Raw genomic sequence first — 22,500 nt, forward strand, 5'->3', positions numbered from 1 at the left:
AAAATGGCAAATTAACATTCACTATAAAAAATAATCCTAGTCATTTTAAGATATCAAAAATATTAAAAAGTTGCAGAATTAACCACAATTGACAGGTACTCTTGAAATACATTAGTTTATAGAATGTTAAAAAAAATTTTCACTTTGATACTATAAATTTTCTCACTTAATTTTCTCACTTTGATACAGAAATGTCTTAAAAATTCTCTCTTAAAAATTTTAAGTATTCTGCGGATATGCTAAAACCTTGCTAATATGTCACAGTAAGTCGTATACATTTCGGGATAAAATCTTGTCAGGCTTCGATTGAAGACAACGTCCAGATTTTAGTGGGTCTTTTTGTCCAGTTAAAACATGATTTGTCTCTATTCTTCAGCCAGCTGAAGAATCTTTCAGCCTGAAAGAAAAAGTACGCAAATGAGTTAAAGTGTTGATATATGAAATATATAAAACTCCATTTCCTAGTAGTCTTCAACAATTGTCTCGATAACAATAACCATATTAGTGTTTTGGACTCATTTAACGTAATACTTTAAATATTTTTAATTTGATATTTAACGTTATTCAAAATTCAAAGCCCTCCAGCATGACTACAGCTATTTGTTAACCTACAATAATAATCTTAAGCCCAATCCATATTCATAATAGGAAAATTAGCAATCTTTAACATTCAATTCTTTGCACAGTATTGATTTCCTTCTTGATTTTAGGTTTACAATTACTTTACAACCCGCAGTAAGAAATATATAAAGCGTAAACGAAACTGCACCCTATACTTAACAAAAGAACTGGTGGTATTATCAGAGCGTTTATATGGTTCATTGTATATGAACAACGATAAGGCACGCAGTTCATAACGGGATGTATTCAATAAGACCTTTTTCATTTTTCGTCGCTTGCCTCAAGCTTCATCAGTAGTTGAACAATACCAAGATTAAGGAAAATTTAAAAAGTGCAGCCTTCCATTAAGATAATGGAGTACCTTGAAAACCTAAAAAATTAAGAATTTTATACATAAAACTTGTCGATGATACTTACTTTTTTTGTCCCTCAAAACATTATATTAAGTTGTTCAAAGCAAGTTCAGGATTAAACTTTTTGTCCCTCAAAACATTATATTAATTTGTTTAAAGCAAGTTAAAGATTCTTAAAAATGAATTAAGGATACACATCGATCAACAACCCAACCTGGCCCACCCAATTACCACCTCTCCCCTCAACAGGACTTTCCCAACCCTCCCAGGACAAACAGGCGTTCGTTGACTCACCAAGACCGCTATAATCGACGATTTCTTACTTGTGTGAAACCCCTTAGCAGCCACAAAATGAGGTAGCCGTAAGCTATCAGGAAAAAGACAATCCTTGTCCAATCTAGCTCATAGTCTTCATACGGTTCGGGATACCTAACAGCAGTACTCTTAGAAGTTTTGTATTGTGGGTAGCTCATTTTCTGAAAATGAAAAATGAAAGAAATTTGGGTTGATTCTGAGTAATTAGAAGGGTTAGAATTTTAGTGAAATGTTAAAGACTATGAAACCTAAGGTGGTGCAGAAAACACAGTTGTATTTGATAGTCAAATTTAATTACTTTTGAGTTAATTCTGGGTAATCAGAATGATTAAAAATTTTGAAGACTGACACCTAAAGTGGTGTAGAAAACATAAGCTGCATCCGAAAGTTAAATTGAATTACTTTTGGGTTAATTCTGGGTAATTAGAACGATTAAAATGTTAGAGACTAGGAAACCTAAGGTGGTGAAGAAAACACAAGTTGTATCACAAAGTCCTAAAGTTAGTCCATTTCTTGGAAAGTGAAACTGGGTAAAAAAAAAAAAAAAAAAAAAAAACTCTGGTTTCATGTGAAGAGCTTGAGTATACGAAAGAAACGCGAGACAAGTTGAACAAATTTCTAAGTAACGAGCAAAAGATTTGAAGAGATAATCATGAACTAACACATTAAGCATGAAATTAAATCTTGTTTAAGCCTTCAACAGTTGGGGGAAATCTAGAAAGATAAGTACAGCAGTGATAAACTATTTCAATGAAAGATAATTATTTAGGGGAACTTTAAAGGATGGGTACTCTAGAATAAGTACTGCAGTGATAAATATTTAAATGAATGATAAATATTTAAGTGAAAAAATTATGTTTAGCTACCCCAGTGAAATTTCAAAAAAAAAAATAACTACTTAGGGGTAATGTAGAAGGATGGGTACTCCTGAAATATAGGTACTGTAGTAAATTATTTCAATGAAAAATTATATTTAGGGGAAATCTAGAATGATGGGTGTATATGGAAACCCAACTGGTAAACATTTTTTCAATTTATTAAAACCTTTCACAAAGGTGTACATTCTAACTTACTACGGTTGTAAAAGTTACAATTTTGGTCTACACAACAATATTTTATCAAGATGGCTTCACTAATGCTAAAAAATTGAATTTTTTGAACACGAAAAATAATTTTAAAGGATAGGATCACTAAAATTTCCCTAAAAACATAATTTAAATTATATCTATTTCCCTAAAACTGCAGTTATATCTGTAAAATGACTAAATTGCAGCATGTAGTTAGGTCCTAATATAGTTTTGATTAAATTACAAGAAATCTGTAGTCTACCCCAAAATCACACAAACATTAAATAGGCGTTTTTTTCTTAAGCACCATCAAAACAATTACAGCCAACTTAACCTTCTGGCTATTGTAAACAGTCTTTTGAAATCTAAGAAACTTTCTATGAGAACGAATGAAGGTAACAACAAACCAATTATATAAACTCTTAATTCATTGAATTAACGAGATTATTACGTTACAGCTTATGGTCGTAAGGCGAGCAGAGTTGGCCAGGGCCCACGGGTCGAAGATTAAAAACGGTACTGCCGTTCCTTCTTGAGGACTTCAGACTTCATTTTGGACCGTGTGAATGCCAAGGATAACCAGTTTGTGGATTTTGAGTTTCGTACACTTGCCAAAGTGGGCTAGTTGTTTCTCGTAAGTATATATTTTTCTTTCAGTTTCATGTTCTTGATGAAGGTATTAATGAAAAACGTAAATAAATTCCCGAGACAAATTTATAACTGAGGAAAATTCAAGTTTTAAAAGGACATTGAGAATAAAAAAACTGTCATTTTCAAGAAAAGGTTAAGGAAACCAAAAATATCTCCCAACGGGGAATAAAAAAAAAAAAATAGGCCAGTCTAAATTCAAGAATTTTGAATTCAGACTTTCCAAATGAAAGACTGAATTATATTTCAGAGGCAGTGGATTCAGGTTAGCCTGTCAGCATTTATTATGTATCGAAATTTTTTTTACTGCATAGAGGACTGTTAAAAAATGTACGTATTGTTACTTAGTCTAAATCCTCTTCATTTGCAATTCCGGTGAGTTAATTTAGTGCAGGTAATTTTGTGTTTATTGTTGCTGGAATGAATAGGAAAACAATTTGTTTCTAAGAAAGAAAATTCATGGCTGAACGCAGCTGAAGTTTTCTGAGTTTATATTGTAGTGGAATACAATTGAAATGCATTAAAAAGCATTTATAATCTGGTTTAGGAAAGACTACCTTCTAAATATATTATTGGACTAAAAGAAAAGCGTGTCTACTTGGTATGGTTAAAAGCTCAGTTTGCGTTGTAGTTGGAATATAAATGAAATATGTTAAATATCTCATTGGATTAAATGACACACGTGTCCATAACTGATATAATCAAGTCTAGTTTTCATTCTTGAAGAATAGAAAGAGAAATACTTCAAGTTCTTCATATTTAAGCATGTACGAATTATCTTAACTTAATAAGGTAATATAAGCTAAGATAGCTGTGAGTTAGAGTATCTTAGGTATGGAATCAGCATTTATTGTTTTAAAAACTCTCTTGCAATATGTGTGTATATGTATGTTTGTATATACTAAATGGTATATTACCACTACACAATATAAAACGCTTCCAGTAATATTAATGAAGTGCTCTCGCCGTATTTAAGACTGGGTTATTTCCATAATTGCAAAATATAATCACTGCGTATAAACGTCCGTCGAAAGTTAAGCGCACCACCTCTGCTAATGTCTTTTTTCGCAGCGAATATCATTTCATAACTATTATTCTAAAAGACCGGATTAACCTGACCCGAGCGATAAAATTCAGTCACCTGATAATGAATACAATTAAATCTTTGAGTTTAATTTCGGTGTCCAAATGAGGTTCACAATAGAAGGCATTTAGCCCTGTCCATTCCGCTGGTATTAATGACACCAATAGGAAATCCGTAATGACATGTAATTTCGGAGCTTAAACATGTCATTCCGGAGCTTTAACCCCAACGATGGGATGTTACAATCAAGGAAATCGAAGGCTTTGTGCTTTTAATTAGTGTTATTAGATTTTTATAAGCGCTTGATTTTTAGGACTTGTTTCTGTATTACACTTAAGAGGTGGGTTTATTTGTTCATTTTTGGCAAAAGTTTAATTCAGTTTCTTTGATTATTCCTAATCTTTTGTATATTTGGGTATGGACGACACATATTTTCTCCATCAGTTTAAGAAAAACAAACTAGTCTTGGGAAAGACGAGTCTACCCTCAAAGCCAAGGTAAAGAAAATGGGAAATGCAACGTATGCAAGGTAAACCTTTGAAGTGACAACGGAATTTATCACATTCTCATAATATATGTGAACGATAATTCATCACATTGTTCACATTGACTCAATGCAAAATTTTCCGAGCTATGAGAAGTGTCTCTGGTATTCACAGAGTGCACTTTCCACTTATTAAGTTTCTTTTTTTCATGTGTACAGCAAACGTTTGCCTCCATTTCATGTTTTCTTTCTCTCTGATTGCCTAATTGACTAATTGCCTTGTTTCAAATAGGTAAGCAAAACTCGGCAGTTCTAACAGTATCCAAAGCAATTGCCTGGGAGCGTTTAATGAGCCAATTACGTTTGAGGGAACCTGTTTCCCTACTTCATAACTATTGCAATAAATATATATAAGTTTTCCTAGTAGTCCATATGATAATTATAATAAAAACTTGACTTTGGGTCAATGATACGACGCTGAATTAATATACGTCATAAGGTGTTAATTGTTTTTCACCAGTGACATAAATTATGACAAGATGCTTTGATGACAAATCAGGTAAAGGAACAGTATATTTTGTTTTCTAAGAATGGATTTGTTAGGTGAATCTAATGTTATTTGGGCTATTTTGGTGGATATACTAGTCTATTTTTTTGTAGGATATAACGCTACTTTTGCTAAGGTTACGGAAATATATTAGGCTATGGTAGGAGAGGAATGTTTAGCTAAATGTTGAGTAAGCTATATTTAGCCATTTAAGAACGGTTATATTAGGATGGGTTAGGAAGAATAATATGACAAGAAAAAAAACTCTGTAATTTGGTTTGGTGAAACAAATTCTATAATTTACATTGATCCAGAAACTGATGCCATATAATTAGCCTCTATATAAATAAAATTATTGAGCAATAGGTTAAAAAGTAATTTGCTTCGAAATCTTGTATCATTTTTCGAAGAATCAGTTGATCTTTTAGTTATGGTTTAAAACCAATTTTTCGTTATGTCTTGAAAAATAATGAAATATGACTTCATTTTATTTGAAATTGCCATGCAGGTAAAAAAAAATAATTGTAAGAGTCTACCATCCTAAAAATATGTTGAAAAAATACCTCGTTAAATAGTTTACTTTAACTAATAGACTATCAAGGAGACTCATTTTAAATATATATACAGGTTTAATGGCCTTGTATCGTACCCAAATTACCGGAGTGGCCTGTAACAACTTAGTTCTAAGAGATGCAATGTCATTTCCTGTAAAAAAAAGTATTGAACGAGCATGATATCACACTTTTATGAAAATTTCGAGTTAATTCATGAAGTTACACAAATCAATGAAGAGGAATTATTCAACAAACTATAAATTGTATAATAATTCAAGCTCTTCATGAACAACCATTAAATTTTCAGAAGTACCGTTGGTTACTAGTGTTACGTTCAGTTGCCTTTTTCTTCACTTAATGGGGTCATTTCATAATTATAATAATATATATTTTAGGCTTACCCGCACCATTAGTTTTTCATTACTTATTTTCTGCTCTTGGTATCTTATTTTATAGGGTGAAAATAATTCTGTATTAAGTTCTTAACGTATATTATTTGAAATATAATTTATGAAGCAACGAAGTTGATTTTGAGTTTTCTTGAGTCTACCAATCAAACGTTTTCAATAATAGAAAACGGGAGTGGGATTCATGGTAAAAAACAGTCCTTTTTAAAAATGATTTCGAACTAATGAGCAACGTCAAGTATTTATATCTTTTAATCTTGTCTTTCACACTGATTTAGAGTGCTATTTTTAATCAAATATTCTCACAAGAAATGCCCAATAGCCTTACTTTAGATGGCCATGTATTTATTATATATAGAATTCCATTCGTCTAATTCCAAATGTATAATGAACTCGATATCAATGAATTCATTATACTTTTGGAATTACAATCCAGTGGAATAATATGGAATTCTACATCATAAATACACCTACAGTACACCTGAATTGGACTCGAACCTATTCATGTTTGGTATTGATTTACTTCCTCAGATTATATTCACTGCCAAAACTTTGCCAAAAGAAGATAGAAAAGTACTAAGATATAAATATGAAAATAAGAGTTTATGGGAAACAGCATTGTTTCACATGATACGTAAGATATCTTTACGTCTCATATCCGCAAAGGTGAATGACGCTTGAGAATTCATGTACTTATTTTCAAGGTCATGTAGACTTCAGCAATGGAAATGGAAGAAAAAATTAGGGGTTTTTGTAGCATTTGTGGCAAGAGATTGAATTCAAAATTAGCTGTATATTCTGTTATAATAAATATATTTAAAATGATCATTGAAAATATGTATATCCTTAAATGAAAGAAAAATATAGGGGTTATTCTAGCATATATGGCAAGATAGTGAATTAAAAATTTAGCTGTATATTCTGTTATAATAAATATAGTTAGTGTAAACATTTTAGATATGTATATCATTAAATGAGAGAAAAATGTATGGGTCATTGTTTCATATGTAGCAAGAGTGTGGATTCAAAATTCAGTTGTACATTCTTTTGTAATATAAAAAAAAATGAACCTTCTAAATATGTCGATCGTTTGTGAATCAAAACTCTTGTAACATGTACTCTTGGCTCATGGACAGAGGCTTTTCAGTCCTACTCAAATGTGCTCTGTCTTAGAAATATGTAGCTTAACATGGGAGATTACCAAGGCATCTGGCATGGGTTGATGGCTGACGTCATACCGATCAATCTGTTTTTCATCAACTACACCCACCCCCTCCCTCCCATCAATCAAATCTCCCTAACTTCCTTCCCTACCCCATACACATTTTCTTGATAAGCTTCTTCGTTGTTGTGTTCATCTGCAAGTTGAACTTTGTGTGATTTAGTGAATTGTACATGTATGTAAAAGTAAAAATATCCACAATTATATAGTAATACAATTAATATACTTTATGATTGTGGATTTTTATTACACAGATGTTTTTTTCACGTGATTGTGAATTTCTTAGCAATTTGAACTTTCTTAATGTTATGAGTTCTGTGAACTTTTGATTGGTAATTGTACATGTATGTAAAAGTAAAAATATCCACAATTACATAGTAATACAATTAATATACAGTACTTTATAATTGTGGATTTTTATTACACAGCTATTTTTTTCACAAGATTGTGAATTTCTTAGCAATTTGAACTTTCTTAATGTTATGATTTGCTGTGAACCTTTGATTTGGTGTATTTTTGTGGCCTCATTTCCATGAATCCAAGATTTTCAAGAATAATTGGAATTAATATTCTCGTGACCCTGTGTGTGTGTGTGTATGTACACGTGTGTGTGTGTTTGTGTGTGTCTGCATTAAGATTTACTCTCCTTGCCATCTAAGATCTAAAGAGTTAACCTTTAGTTTTTGCTTCAGTGAACAATTAATCTAATGTGAATTTGCATAATGAATCAGATGTCTTCCAGTTAAGTACGAAAACTAGAATGTATATGTGATTTGATTTTGCCTGTATTGTGATTTAATATTCGTTTCACGATTCAAATGTAGTTGTTGGAGAAATTCTGATATGATACTCGTTTTACAAATATTTTTTAATGTAGTAAGTTTTTGAGGCAAAAGAGGAAGAAACTATGAACCATAGCAAAGTAAAAATCTACATTGACATTATCTTGAAATGATGTGTACATATAATAAAGACTTGGAATTATGGTGGCAGTATAATTTTAAGTATTTTCATATAACTGTCTCCTCATTTTTAAAAAGAGCAAGAAATGTAAAATTCTAATACTCTGATTATGTTATTCAAGATCTTAATCATTATTTTACTGGTTATTCAAGACAATTCTGAAATTAACCTTTCATTTTTTTTCTTAAGAGGATTTTAAAGTCTTGTATTTTCATCTGTATTTGCCATTTCTATGAACTGTAATTTAAAGAACTGTTTATTATCCTCATTCTTTTAAATTTTTGATATTCACCTTTCCAGACGTTTTGCCCTGCTAGTCGGCATTTATTTTTGACGTCTGTTCATTATTTATGAAGATATCAAACTACAGAATTTAGAACTTTTATTATTATTATTATTATTATTATTATTATTATTATTATTATTATTATTATTATTATTATTATTATTATTATTATTATTATTCAGAAGATGAACCATATTCATATAGAACAAATCCACAGGGGCCACTGACTTCAAATTCAAGGTTCCATAGACTATTATAGTGCTCATTAGATAGAAATAACAGAAGGTAATGGGAAATACAGAAAGAAAGTTATAATAATTCTTTCGACATAACAAGGATTCCCAGCAGCAGTGTGATGACTAGAGACTCTTATGGTTAGGCTTTGGACAGAATAAATGTCTGCGACCGAGGTCTAGTGCGATCAGTGTGTGACTGATGAGGCATAGATAAGGAATGCCTTTATGGAACGTGTATCAGATATGTGGTGTTATTGGAGGGATGTCTATATAGGAGAGAGTCTGAGGTGTGTGTGTGTGTGTGTTTATATTCGTGGTTCAAAGTCTTCGTTTCTGTATGAGTCAGGACTTATAAAACGCCTTTGTTTTTATGAGTCAGGACTTGGAAAAAGTCTTCGTTTTATATATTCAGGGCTTTAAAAAGCCTTCGTTTCTATATGGGTCAGGAATGAAAAAATATTTTGCTTTTATATGAGTCAGGGCTTAAAAAACCTTCGTTTCTATATGAGTCAGGATTGAAAAAAATATTTTTGCTTTTATGAGTTTAGGGTTTAAGAAAAACCTTCGTTTCTATATGAGTCAGGGTTGAAAAAAAATTCTGATTTTATATGAGTCAGGGTTTAAAAAACTTTTGTTGTTTCTATATGAATTAAGATTTTTAAAAAAAGCCTTTGTTGCTATATGATGCAGGATTAAAAACAAAATTTTGTTTCTATGTGAGTCAGGATTTAAAAAAAAGGCTTTGTTTCTATATGAGTCAGGATTATAAAAAAGCTTTTATTTCCATATGACTTTGGATTAAAAAACAAAAAAAATTATATATGAGTCAGGATTTATAAAAACCTCTGTTTCTATATGAGTCAGGATTTTTCAAAAGCCTTTGTTTCTATATGGGTCAAGATTAAAGAAAAATTCCCCTTTTGCTTCAAAATATTTGCTTCTGTTGGTAATATTTTCCATTCTGATTCAGATGAAATATTAGGGATACAAAAAACTAAATCTTCACAGCACTGGAATGCTATGGTTAAGGTGAAACGGTTTGTAGTCTTTGATTAGTTTTAGGTTCAATATTCTTTGTGCTTTACTGACATTTTCTATAACCCACGAAGCATATAAACCCCCTTTCTTTGTATTAAAGTCATAATTTCATATTTTTGTCTCTGATTTACATTCAAGCCTGCAAACAAAATCGTCTTATATGTGTGTGGCTACTAGTTAAGGGAGCGATAAATTTCGAATGCATTCATTACTTTCCATATTCTCTGTTAACTAGAAAGTAAGTTTTGAAGGAAACAAAGCTTTATTAATATAATTTTATTTTTTGCTTATTTTAACAGCATATTTAGACTGTGGGCACTTGTGATTTTATTTTCTACAAATCAGTGAAGGCCTGTTGAGAAGACAGTCCAGTGGACTTGGCAGATCTATAAATAACTTAAAATGGAAATGGGTTCCTGGTCTGCTGTTCGACCGCAGAACTCGGGGACAAATGTGAGAATGAGTTCTCAGTCGTTGGGCAGACATAAAATGCCAAGGATAAAATTTAATATTCTCTCAGGCAATATTCCCCGTGGCTCTCATGAAGTGTTTGGGTACATTCACTCTGAAGGACATACCTCATAATTGTCTAATATATCTGTATCTTGAAATTTTGGTTTAATTTCTAAAATGATATTGCAATGAGAGAGAGAGAGAGAGAGAGAGAGAGAGAGAGAGAGAGAGAGAGAGAGAGAGAGAGAGAGAGAGATACATGTTGTATTAGATATATATGAGTTTTTACCCCGATATTTAATTTAGTGTTTTATTTTAAATTGGCTTATTGAAAATTTAACATTAAATCTTGATGCGTAATTCAGACTTTTTGTTTACTTTAGATAAGCTTTAGTTTTGGAAAGTTTTAAAAGTTATTATATTGCTATTCGAAACTTGATATTAAAAAAAAAAATTCAGAAAGCAATTTTTGTGCACAGTAAATAAGCTTTAGTTTTGGAAAGTTTTAAAGGTTATTATATTTCTATTCGAAACCTGGTGCTAAAAAAAGATTCAGAAAGCAGTAAAACAACTGCTTTGATTTATTCTCGTCGAAAGATAAGAGAAAAATTCTTGGGTGTCTCCTGTATTTTTTGCCTTCGAATCCAGTAGGGTTATCCTGGTATAATCGCTCAATTTAATCAACCAGGCCCTTTTCTCCTCCTTAATTAGGATGAATTCTGATGATTAGGGCTTTGTTTTAATTCGATTACATATCCCAGCCCCCAGTTTATCCCTAAAAGAAAATAGACGATCGGGAGGCTGGCGCCACTAGGCTTGTTTTATCGGTCCTTTTGTGACCGGGCCTACGTCAAAAAGCAGTCTGGACAGGCAGGCCTTAGGACTTAGCAACAGGCAGTTGGTATCTGTCGCACCCCTTTCCACCCCCCACTCTCTCTCTCTCTCTGTCTCTCTCAGTCTCTCTCTGTCTCTGTCTCTGTCTCTCTCTCTCTCTCTCTCTCTGCTGAACGCTTTGTTTTGCTTTTTGATAGAATGTTATATCCTGTCATGTAGACTCCTGTATCTTTTTCTGTTTTGATTTTGGGTGTACGAGAAGTGGTGTCATGTGGACTCTCTCTCTCTCTCTCTCTCTCTCTCTCTCTCTCTCTCTCTCTCTCTCTCTCTCTCTCTCTCTGTATGTATGTATGTATGTATGTATGTATGTATGTATGTATGTATGTATGTATGTATGTAAATATAAAAAGAATGCCCTTCTAAGAGAAATACATCTCTAAATACGGCTCGATATTATGAAAGGCATCCTTCAGTTAATGATGAAAAACTTACATACCTCACTAAAAGCAGTAAGTGAAGAAATACTGATAAAATGTGACTAAATTTTGGCTATGCAAAAAGAATATTTTACCATGTCAAAACTAATTAAAATTAGATTAACGATAGTGATGAACAATCATATTGTTTCAGGTTTAATTCTGTGTAAGATAAATTTATGAATATAAAAAAAATAATCAAGATTTCAATGTCTGAACAATTGTCTATTTTAACCCTCAAAAGAGAGGAATTTATAAGTAAATAAAAATAATTTCCTTTACACTGAAAATTTTCTCACATTTAGGTCTCACTCTGAATTCTGAGGCTTGAAGAAATTGTTAGCATCTAATAAACAAATTTTAACGTAAATTGTTTGGCAAGCACACGCATGTTGTTCGCGTATAAGTGTCATTTGTACATTTATGTGAGTAAAATTATAACTGAAGATTTAATCAGATTTGCCAACTCGCTTGCTTAATGCATTATTCCAAGTCTGCTTCAAATTAACTTGATTTACCAGTTTTCTGTAAATGGTTATGACTCTATTTATTGATTGATTTTTTCATTCGTGAAAGGGTTACCAGTTGGCGAGCGATGCCTGGTGGATGAGGGGGCCTGGCTGCTTTTGAATATTTAACAAACGGATGATTGATGTGAAAGGCAGAAGTGGAGACGAGGACCAGAATAACTACGTGACAGGTAAATAAATAGGCTAAATCGTTCCTAGTTTCGACTTCTTGAAAATGAAGACGTTGTCACCAGAAGAAACCTATAATTTGGTAAATTCTGTTTGAAATTTTTCTAGATTTTAAACCTCACAGTTTCAAATGCCTTGGCTCTTTACATGGAACAAGATGTCATAATTCTGTGACTATCAAACAGGCTAGTTTACAATACCACGCGAGATGATTAAATGAAAAATATTGAGCCTGCTGGTATCCTTCATTAGTATGAGAGAGAGAGAGAGAGAGAGAGAGAGAGAGAGAGAGAGAGAGAGAGCATGGTGAACTTTGTGACACCACAGCAGGGTTCGAAGCTTCGAACCACCAAAGTCGTTCAGGTTAAACACACCCAAGGTGTTCGTGCAAATAACTTCGAAGTCTGACAGTGTCCTTTTCATAATTTCGAAATAAAGCAAACAAAAATGAAATTGGAGGACATTACAAAGTTAGTTTTAAACTTTTCTGAGATACCTACAATCACGGGAATTTAAAATGTTGTCACATATCAGTAGGCTCGAACACTCGACTGAACAGCCAAGCTGTGTGGCACGTAGCCAATGTCCCACGCAGCTACATAGGCCTACGAACTGCTCAGCAAATTCAAGTATTTGGACTTGGGTTAAGGTGTCGTCAGTTACAGCTTTTATAAGTCATATATTTCGATAGTATCCGAATTCATTTGAGAGCATATTTAGATACTGTTAAATTTAAAGATGCTTATTCTTCATTGCCTTTCTGTATATGCATAAAATAGGCTTATGTAGATACTCCATAAACTCAAAATTATTGCTCTACTCTAATAAAACTATTACTCCATTTCATACAGTCTGTAGTGATAAACTATTATTGAATTGGGAAATAAATCCTGGCTTTTTCACCATTGTGAATTCTGAGTATACCGTTTAGTTTAAACCGTCTTTCGGTGCCATTCCTTGAAACAAGTCCCAAATAAAAACTTCTTTTAGACTTTTGGAAATAAATGAAATAATGAAATGAAAATCTGACCCTTGAAGTAAACAGCTTGGTGCCCCGAAGATACATGGAAGCATTTATTTGTAACTGTCGCAGATAAAATTACCCTCCTTATCATCTGACTCCACATCTCGCAGAGAGCTGGGAGATAAATTATCGAGACGTCTACGTTGGCAGGGGACTCCAGTCCCTCTCAGTCAGCGGTCAGGATCAAGGTCTAAGGTTCTTGGTCAGGATGGTCATGATGCTGCCTGGTGGTGGTGCCTTCGAAGCAGCCGTGACTGACGTAGCCCATTGGCCCCACGGGAAGCTTCCAGATGTTACTGGTGAATGAGGGGGTTGGTTATTTCATTCCTCTTTAGAACGTATCTCCCTCTAGTTCATCTCTTTAAAACAAGTGTATTGTTTACCTTCGATCTAACTATCTATTCGTCAGCTAGTTAGCGATGGCGTTTTAGGTTTTGTTTACCATTTGTCTTTTCCACCTCTGGTGGTGAATGGCATGGCAACCAGTGGATAAATTCTTTCTACCTTTCCACTTAAGGAGAGGAGATCGCAGTTTAGTCCTATTTTATTGAAGGTAAAACCTAAAACGATTATGCTTTTGGGTAGATAGAATACTCTCTCAAAGTTCTAAATACCAATTGATCAGAAGCTAATGAAGGAGGTGTTGTAGAGCCTGATTAACTCTGAAGAAAAAGACGTTGATGAAAACCAGAGTGTAACACAGACAAAAAAATAAACCTAATAAGTAGGCCTAAACCATTATGCTCCGAAAGTGGACATAGGTACGAAAGTGTTCTGCTGTTGAAGTCGGATTGCATTTATAAATAAAGCTCTGGTTTAATGGATCATTATACACAGATGGATTCATGCGTAAAAATATTGACTGTCTGTAAATGAACAGATGTATGATGAACGATTATGCAAGGAAAAATAGCATAATGTATCATCAAAACAAATATTATCTTTGGGAAGTCATGAGACCTGTAGCAAGTGTTCGTTGACCCGAACGAAGCTGAGAGGCGTTCCATTTATCGTAATTGTTATTCTTTAAGAAGAATGACTTCTTATCTGCATTGTGTATTTTTCTTAATGTTTCATACTCTTTAAATACCTCAGATTTTATTAAACTTTCTGAATGATTTAAACCTTATAAATAATAATTTTCTCCTAAGAGGGAGATGTTGCCAGATGTTGGATAACTTGGTAATTTGAGGAGAGAGAGAGAAGCCAACTTTTGTTCATTTTTTTTATTGCCCATTTTATTTACAAATTACTTGCGTGAGTGACAAATCGTGATGCCTGACACAAAAAACAATAAGAAATTCTGGGAAATACTGATGCATTTCACATGATATACAGATCAGACAGTAATCTATTTGGCATGACGCCGGAAAATCATAATGTAATCTACATACAAATATTTTTTTACATTTGGAAATTTTAGGTACCTATAAATGCTTTTCAAAAACCTGACAGTAAAAATGATTTAACAATGGTGTATTATTAAGAAACTATAAATTCTAAATCAGTTATACATATTAATTTGCAATAACCATAAATGTTTAGGATACAATAAGTTGGTAATAAATTGCTACAGATTCCTAGCAACTAGCAGGTCTTAACAACAGGGAAATTAAATTTATCAATTGATGTGACCACACGTAAGAAAAAAATTCAAAACAAGTACAAAATTCAGGAATGGCAGATGCAATCAGTTTTCACAAAATCAAGAACGGTCACTGGTGGAATTCTTGTGATGGGAATTGTACCCAAGAGGAAGCATAATGCATGAATGGCTTAACTATCATTCTGATCATGATGAATAATCAAGAAACGGCAAATCAGTCCTTGTTTGAAGATACAATGAGTAAACTCGACATTCTTTTCATTATAATGAATTCCCATAAAAAAAAATCCCACTTAGAGAAAAAAAATTAAGTAACAAAATAGCCATTCATCTTATTATAGTTCCAACAGGGGAGACAGATTCAACAACAGTAAATGATCTGATCTTCTGATCATGATAAATTCCTAGAACAAACAAAATTTGAAGAATGTCACACTAATATCAATATTTTGTTATCATCAAACATCCTTTTGAGCAAACATAAGTAAACAGAACATCAATTATACTTCTAATCACAAACGATTTGTAAGAAAATACAACAATTATTCTTCTGATCACTAACAATTATTAAAAAAATTACAAAACTTAATAATGACCAATTTAATTAATTTTCTGATGGTATAAATCACTAAGAAGAAACCAAACTCAAAACTAATACTCAGTGTCATTCTTATGGTGAAGATTTAATCCTCAGGCAGAAAGTAAATTCAAAAATATTTTCATCAATCACTGATATTTAAATGTTTGTATTTTAAGATTTCATCAATTTAGGGACTGAAGAGAAATGTAACATGCAAAAGTTCCGAAATACCAAATCTATGAGTCCACTTTCCATTTCGTGAGGGTCAGAACTTTCTGCTTGGGGATACTTCACTAATTGATGCAATCTCACTTGATTATGACTATAATTTGCCTTCTCTGTTTCTAGCTGGTAATAGGACAGATTTATAATGACCCATAGGCCAGTGAATATTAAAAAAGTCATTACAAAGGGCATTTAAAAAGCAGTGTTACTAAAAAGTCCTCTTCCCTAAAAGATGTTAAGTTTCTAAAACTGGGAGTTCCATCATCCCACAAGGACATATCTACTTTATCCACGAGTACAAAGTTACAAAATGCAAGGCTACAAGTTACTGTACGATTGATAACAGATCACATGATGTTCAGGAAAATGTGAAAGCAAAATAAACAGGTTTGATCATTTACAAGCGCATTTGCTTCAACCTGGCAAGCATCAACCTTAATTTTCACGTTTATTCAAACAATTAATACTTTATCAAATTCACTAGTCAAGGCAGGAACACTCATTTTATAATTCCTGAGGTAAAGTGAAGACAATATAAAAAGGTTATTTGTGGCTTCAATACATAAACACACACACACACGAATGTGTATGTGTTATATTTTCAAATATTTAGCTACAAGTAACCCATTTTTATCGAATACACGATACTCTTTAAGGCAACTTTCATCACCATGGAATTATATTTGATGGGTGACATACCCTAACCAGGATTCAGGCCTATGAATTTGTGCGTTGGAACTTACGTTAACGTGAATTCATTTACACATCTCAAAGTGAATATCAAAATCAAGTAAAATTGCTGATTGTTCTAGGACAAATTGTGGGATATCTTGATCGCAGTTTATGCTACTTGTAGATTATCAGGACTGAAATTTCATTGGGAATTCTGATTCACCAGATAGCCAAATAATGTTTATGTGAATCAGTGACATGAATGTGTGATATTAACAAAGCAATATTATTGAATATACATGTTTGTTACATTCAGAAACTAATATTTTGGTAGGTCATCACTTTTTTAGGCTATAATGCAAAAACAAATGCAATGTATTGGTTTTATGAAAGCTTTCGATGTGATTAAGGCAGGTTTGACATTAATTTCCATCATAAATATTAGGCTAATCCATTATAACTAACATTATATCTAACAAAAAATGGGGAACCACAATGGGAATCTATTTTTTGTGCTAGGTCGTAGCCTAACTGGGGCTAAGGTGAACTGACCCACACCACCTACCAAACTCTAAACTCTAGTTTAGGTTGGAGTTAAAAGGTTAGGTTGTCCCTTCACCACCTAACCTAAAAGAGTGCCCAGGGTGATAACCAGGCCAGCCTCTTGATCTAACACATTCTATGCCACGGATCTTATCATGACAATGGAGGTAAGCCCTGATCTCCTGGGCTAACCAACCTAGCCTAACACTAAATTTAAGATGGAGGCAAACGCAGGAATGCACACTAGCCTAACCTAACCCAGTCTAGGGCACCAACTGTGTCCCACAATCTGGCTGGAACCTGTGCCCTACCCCAAGATATTTTACGATGGATTGTCAGGCTACGGCATGGGGTCGTAGGTTAGGTTAGGGACCCAGCGCCATAAGGTGGAGCTGAATACAGATGGTCATTGTTCGTTGCATCCCTGTCTATGCATATTTTAGGCTCAGAATCAGACTGTGAATGGTGGTGAGTTTCTCTAGCCTTGCCTCTCCTATCAGGTTAAAACCAGAACTTAGGTTAGATTTGGGTAGAGTATCCCAGTGTTTCCCCAGCTCCAAAACTTTGATTTCCAGCTGTGTTTCCCATTATTGACTGATATACGGCAGTTATAATTGATCACTGAAACATTTACGAATGAAATGAAAGTCGGAATCCTCAAAATACTCTAAAGAAAACTTGCACAAAACTTGTGTGTGTTTGTGTGTGTGTTTGTGTGTGTGTGTGTGTGTGTGTGTGTGTAATCAAAGCTAAGGAAATGACTTAACATTTGTAAATAAAAGGGGCATTTTTTTTTTTTTTTTCATTTGTGGAATACTTATTTGGAGGGTCCATTTGCATAAACAAGCTGAATCCTCCATGAAGAGAGCATTTTTCTTGAACTTTGTTTGTACCATATTTGATTTTGTATTCCCACAAATGTATTTGTACTTTGAAGCTACAAAGCAGTTTCAGCCACTAGCACACTTCAGGATTCTGCCGGGGGGCACCTAGGGTGTAGTGTCCAGCATCTTCTTGGGGATGATCTTAAGGTCTCCCAGATGTAAAATTCCCAGTGGGGTGAAGTGATGGTGCTAGTGGCCGTCTCTAACTCTCTAGCACTAGAAAAAGTCTTCAAAACTGTATATAATCACCTCCGTGTAGTCCTCCCTTTCCTCCACAAACTGAAAGGAGCAAGACCTTCTGTGTAGCTGGTAAATACTAGCCTCGTACCTATAGGTATTTTCGAAGAGCCAGTGTGGAAATTCTGTTATTTGAACACCCATTCAAAAGTACATAAAGCAAAAGGCGAAGTTATAACGGTTACATTAATATCAAATCACTGCTGTGGGCCTAAATTTTCACTGAAAAAAACTTCCTGCTCTTTGACTTAATACTTTTGAACATTAATCTTTAATCTTCTTCGATCCAGTTAAGCAGCATAAACATAGAGGATAAAAGAAATAATGCAGACCTGAAAGTTGAAAGGTTTAGAAGATTAAATACAACTGTTCTTGTTAAATAATCGGTTTCTACTCAGATGCTTGTGAAATTTAATGTAAATAAAAATATGAAATAACTTTTTTTTTCATCTTAAGAATTATTTCTAGATTAAAATTAAGATATTAACCATCAAGAATGCTATCATCATATTTATTTACTTATAACCTGATATAGTGATTACAATTAATTTATACTTCCTAATATTGTATTAAGTACTTAGTATATCTCCACAAAACGTATCCTAAGCCAAATTTGGCGCCAGTTTTGGAAAACTAGGATTTTTCTGTGATTTAATTAGATTAAATTCAAGTCATTGTGAATAATGTATGATTTTATTCAACTGAACGATTTCAGCGTTGAATTGTGCTTATTAAATAACCTCTGGTTTATGTTGGTGGGATTTAGGTAAGCTAGGGAACTTTTTCTTGTAATAAAATTATATTCTGCAGCTAAATAGTTCATTACGTTAGCTTCAACCTTGTATTCCAGCGAAGGGAGCTTCGAAATCGTTTAAGGTAGTCCCTATAAAATGCACTAAAACTACTTGGGAACTATAAAAAGTTAATATTTCTTTGTAAATATTCACGGCATGTAGGTTACGAAATTACCTAAGATATTCGGTAAAAAAAAGCATTGGAAAAACTATTTGGAAACTATAATAAGTTAAGAGGTCGTTGCAAATATAAAAGCTACATTGGGTTTGGGTCTTAACCGAGATATTTTGCGGAACGCGTTGCTCTTTTGGTAATTTTTCGGTGTCATCATGCTCAGCGCGTTGTAAACAAACAGACGACGTAACTGCGAGCTTGAATCTTCTTCCTTTTTATATCATTTTTAAACAGGAGAACGCAATTTGGATAGAAAAACTAAATAAAGGCTAACATGGGAAAGTAACTAATTATGTTTGGAATGAATATGAAGTTAAAAAGAGGGCGAATATGATAAAAATTTCTCAACTATTTATGGAATAAACTCCTAGCTTAAATCAGTTCAAAGCTCTTGACTATGCCAAACCTATTTTTTAGGGCCGTGGGAATGTTGCTTCGTATATGGCAATTCAATAAATCTTCAATGATTTATAATGGAGTAATGCTTACAGGAGGGTTAGAATATTAAAATATCTCACGAATTAGACCAGATAGCGAGCATACTTTTACGTAGACTAAATAGCCACAATTATATAAAACAAACTGTTTTATCTGCAGAAATTAAAAACAAAGATTTCTCCTCAACAATTACGTATTTTAACGTCAACGCTAAGAAAGAAAACCGTTCAGGTGTTCCTGAAATTTTTTTTTTTTACTTTTAAAATAACAGAGGGTATTGATACAATTGCGGCTTCTTAATGTACAATATTGTGAATTTGTAAACACTGAATTTTCTGTGTTAAATGAACCGGTCACTTAATCATTAACGCTTCAGGGAAATGAATACTAAGGCAGTCAGTAAATGTGAAATAATAATAATAATAATAATAATAATAATAATAATAATAATAATAATTTGCAACTAGAAACAGCGCACATAGTGAGAATAGTGATGGACTCCTAAGGAGGCAGGATGCAACCCGGAACCCCACACTATAAAAAAATAAAAACCACCCAGTCGAATAGGATGACAGTGATAGACCAAACAAAAATTTATCATTATTATTATTATTATTATTATTCTGACGAGAGCAGCAATAAGCTTCCCAAAGGTGGGTGGGACTCCTAACTATCTTCCGTTTGAACTAACCATAAAACTTTCAAGAGGCAACAGTGAAGTGTAAAGAAAAAGAGAATCACTAAAAAAAAAAAAAAAATACTTACTACAATCTCAAGTCTGCGTCCCATGATTACGCAAACCGGGGCCATGAGGCCGAGGAAAATTAGCACTAGCAAGAGAGCCAGTGGCAGGCAGATGCAGGAATGCCGAGATTCTTCGACGTACTGTTCAGTAGGGATGAAGTAGAAGCGGCCGAGTCCGTTCCAGCCATCCATTTTCCTGGAAGGTCGTTTTGGCAGTGATGAATGCGATCAGTGATTGTGGAGATGCGTTCAAAAAGAAATAAGATCGTTTTGGAAGTGATAAATGCGATCAGTGATTGTGGAGACACGTTCAAAAAGAAATAAGATTGTTTTGGAAGTGATAAATGCGATCAATGATTGTGGAGATACGTTAAAAAGAAATGAGATAGTTTGTGATTGTGATTTTGGAGATGCGTTCAAAAAGAAATAAGATCTTTTGTTATATGATCAGTGATTGTGGAGATACGTTCAAAAAGAAATAAGATCGTTTTGGAAGTGATAAATGCGATCAGTGATTGTGGAGGTACGTTCAAAAAGAAATAAGATCGTTTTGGAAGTGATAAATGCGATCAGTGATTGTGGAGATGCGTTCAAAAAGAAATAAGATCGTTTTGGAAGTGATAAATGCGATCTGTGATTGTGGAGATGCGTTCAAAAAGAAATAAGATCGTTTTGGAAGTGATAAATGCGATCAGTGATTGTGGAGATGCGTTCAAAAAGAAATAAGATCGTTTTGGAAGTGATAAATGCGATCAATGATTGTGGAGATGCGTTCAAAAAGAAATAAGATCGTTTTGGAAGTGATAAATGCGATCAGTGATTGTGGAGACAAGTTCAAAAAGAAATAAGATCGTTTTGGAAGTGATGAATGCGATCAGTGATTGTGGAGACACGTTCAAAAAGAAATAAGATCGTTTTGGAAGTGATAAATGCGATCAGTGATTTTGGAGATGTGTTAAAAAGAAATAAGATCGTTTTGGAAGTGATAAATGCGATCAATGTTAAAAATACGTTAAAAAGAAATAAGATCGTTTTGGAAGTTTTGAAGATTGTGGAGATTCAAAAAGAAATAAATCAGTGATTGTGTGATTGTGGAGATACGTTCAAAAAAGAAATAAGATCGTTTTGGAAGTGATAAATGCGATCAATGATTGTGGAGATACGTTAAAAAGAAATAAGATCGTTTTGGAAGTGATAAATGCGATCAGTGATTGTGGAGACACGTTCAAAAAGAAATAAGATCGTTTTGGAAGTGATAAATGCGATCAGTGATTGTGGAGACACGTTCAAAAAGAAATAAAATCGTTTTAGAAGTGATAAATGCGATCAGTGATTGTGGAGATACGTTCAAAAAGAAATAAAATCGTTTTGGAAGTGATATATGCGATCAGTGATTGTGGAGATACGTTCAAAAAGAAATAAGATCGTTTTGGAAGTGATAAATGCGATCAATGATTGTGGAGACACGTTCAAAAAGAAATATGATCGTTTTGGAAGTGATAAATGTGATAAATAATTATAGATATATATTAAATGAGAAATAAGATTGTTTTAGAAGTGATAAATGGGATAAATAATTATAGATATATATTAAATAAGAAATAAGATCATTTTAGAAGTGATAAATGTGATAAACAATTATAGATGTATATTAAATTAGAAATAAGATCGTTTTAGAAGAGTGATCAATGCGATAAATGATTATAGAGATATATTAAAAAAGAAATAAGATAATTTTCCAAGAGTGATAAATGTGATAATAGATTATAGAGATATACTGAAAAAGAATTAAGACCATTTTAGAAGAGTGATAAATGTGATAAATGATTGTAGAAATGTGTATATTAAAAAAGAAATAAGATCGTTTTATAAGAGATAAATGTGAGAAATGATTATAGATATATTTAAAAAAAATAATTTTAGAAGATTAACAAATGTGATAAATGATTATAGAGGTATATTCAAGAAGAAATAAGATAATTTCAAAAGTGATAAATATGGTAAAAGATCATAGAGTTATATTCAAAAAGAAATAAGCTAATTTTAAAAATGATAAATGTGGTAAATGGTTATAGAAATATATTCAAAACAATTTTTGGGACTTCTCTTTGTCTTCCTGAGGATGTTGTGTAGTTAGTCTCAAAAATTCAAGCGACCATGCAGTACATGACTACCTTAGATAATTATCCTTGTACTCTTAATAATTTGTTATCTATTTATTTAATAAGTTGTTAATTTATCTTTGCTTTCTAATAACTGATCTCTTCTTTCTGTATTTCCTATTATCTTCTG

General features: G+C 32.9%; 2 long non-coding RNA genes across 2 annotated transcripts in view; one reads left to right on the forward strand and one right to left on the reverse strand.

The window, feature by feature from the left end:
* Positions 1–2,931, reverse strand: part of LOC136849940 (uncharacterized) — a 2,957-nt gene extending 26 nt beyond the window's left edge. The window contains exons 1-3 of the long non-coding RNA XR_010856481.1: positions 2,808–2,931; positions 1,269–1,450; positions 1–397 (exon numbers count right to left, since the gene is read on the reverse strand). The exon at positions 1–397 is cut by the window's left edge and continues 26 nt beyond it. This is a non-coding gene — a long non-coding RNA (uncharacterized lncRNA). The remainder of the gene's footprint in view (positions 398–1,268; positions 1,451–2,807) is intronic.
* On the forward strand, positions 2,852–18,383 carry LOC136849941 (uncharacterized). The gene is made up of 3 exons (XR_010856482.1): positions 2,852–2,990; positions 12,165–12,288; positions 13,421–18,383. It is a non-coding gene; the product is annotated as an uncharacterized lncRNA (long non-coding RNA).
* The last annotated feature ends 4,117 nt before the right edge of the window (positions 18,384–22,500 follow it).

Source organism: Macrobrachium rosenbergii, chromosome 21, assembly GCF_040412425.1.
Source record: "Macrobrachium rosenbergii isolate ZJJX-2024 chromosome 21, ASM4041242v1, whole genome shotgun sequence".
NCBI classification, from domain to species: Eukaryota; Metazoa; Arthropoda; class Malacostraca; order Decapoda; family Palaemonidae; genus Macrobrachium; species Macrobrachium rosenbergii.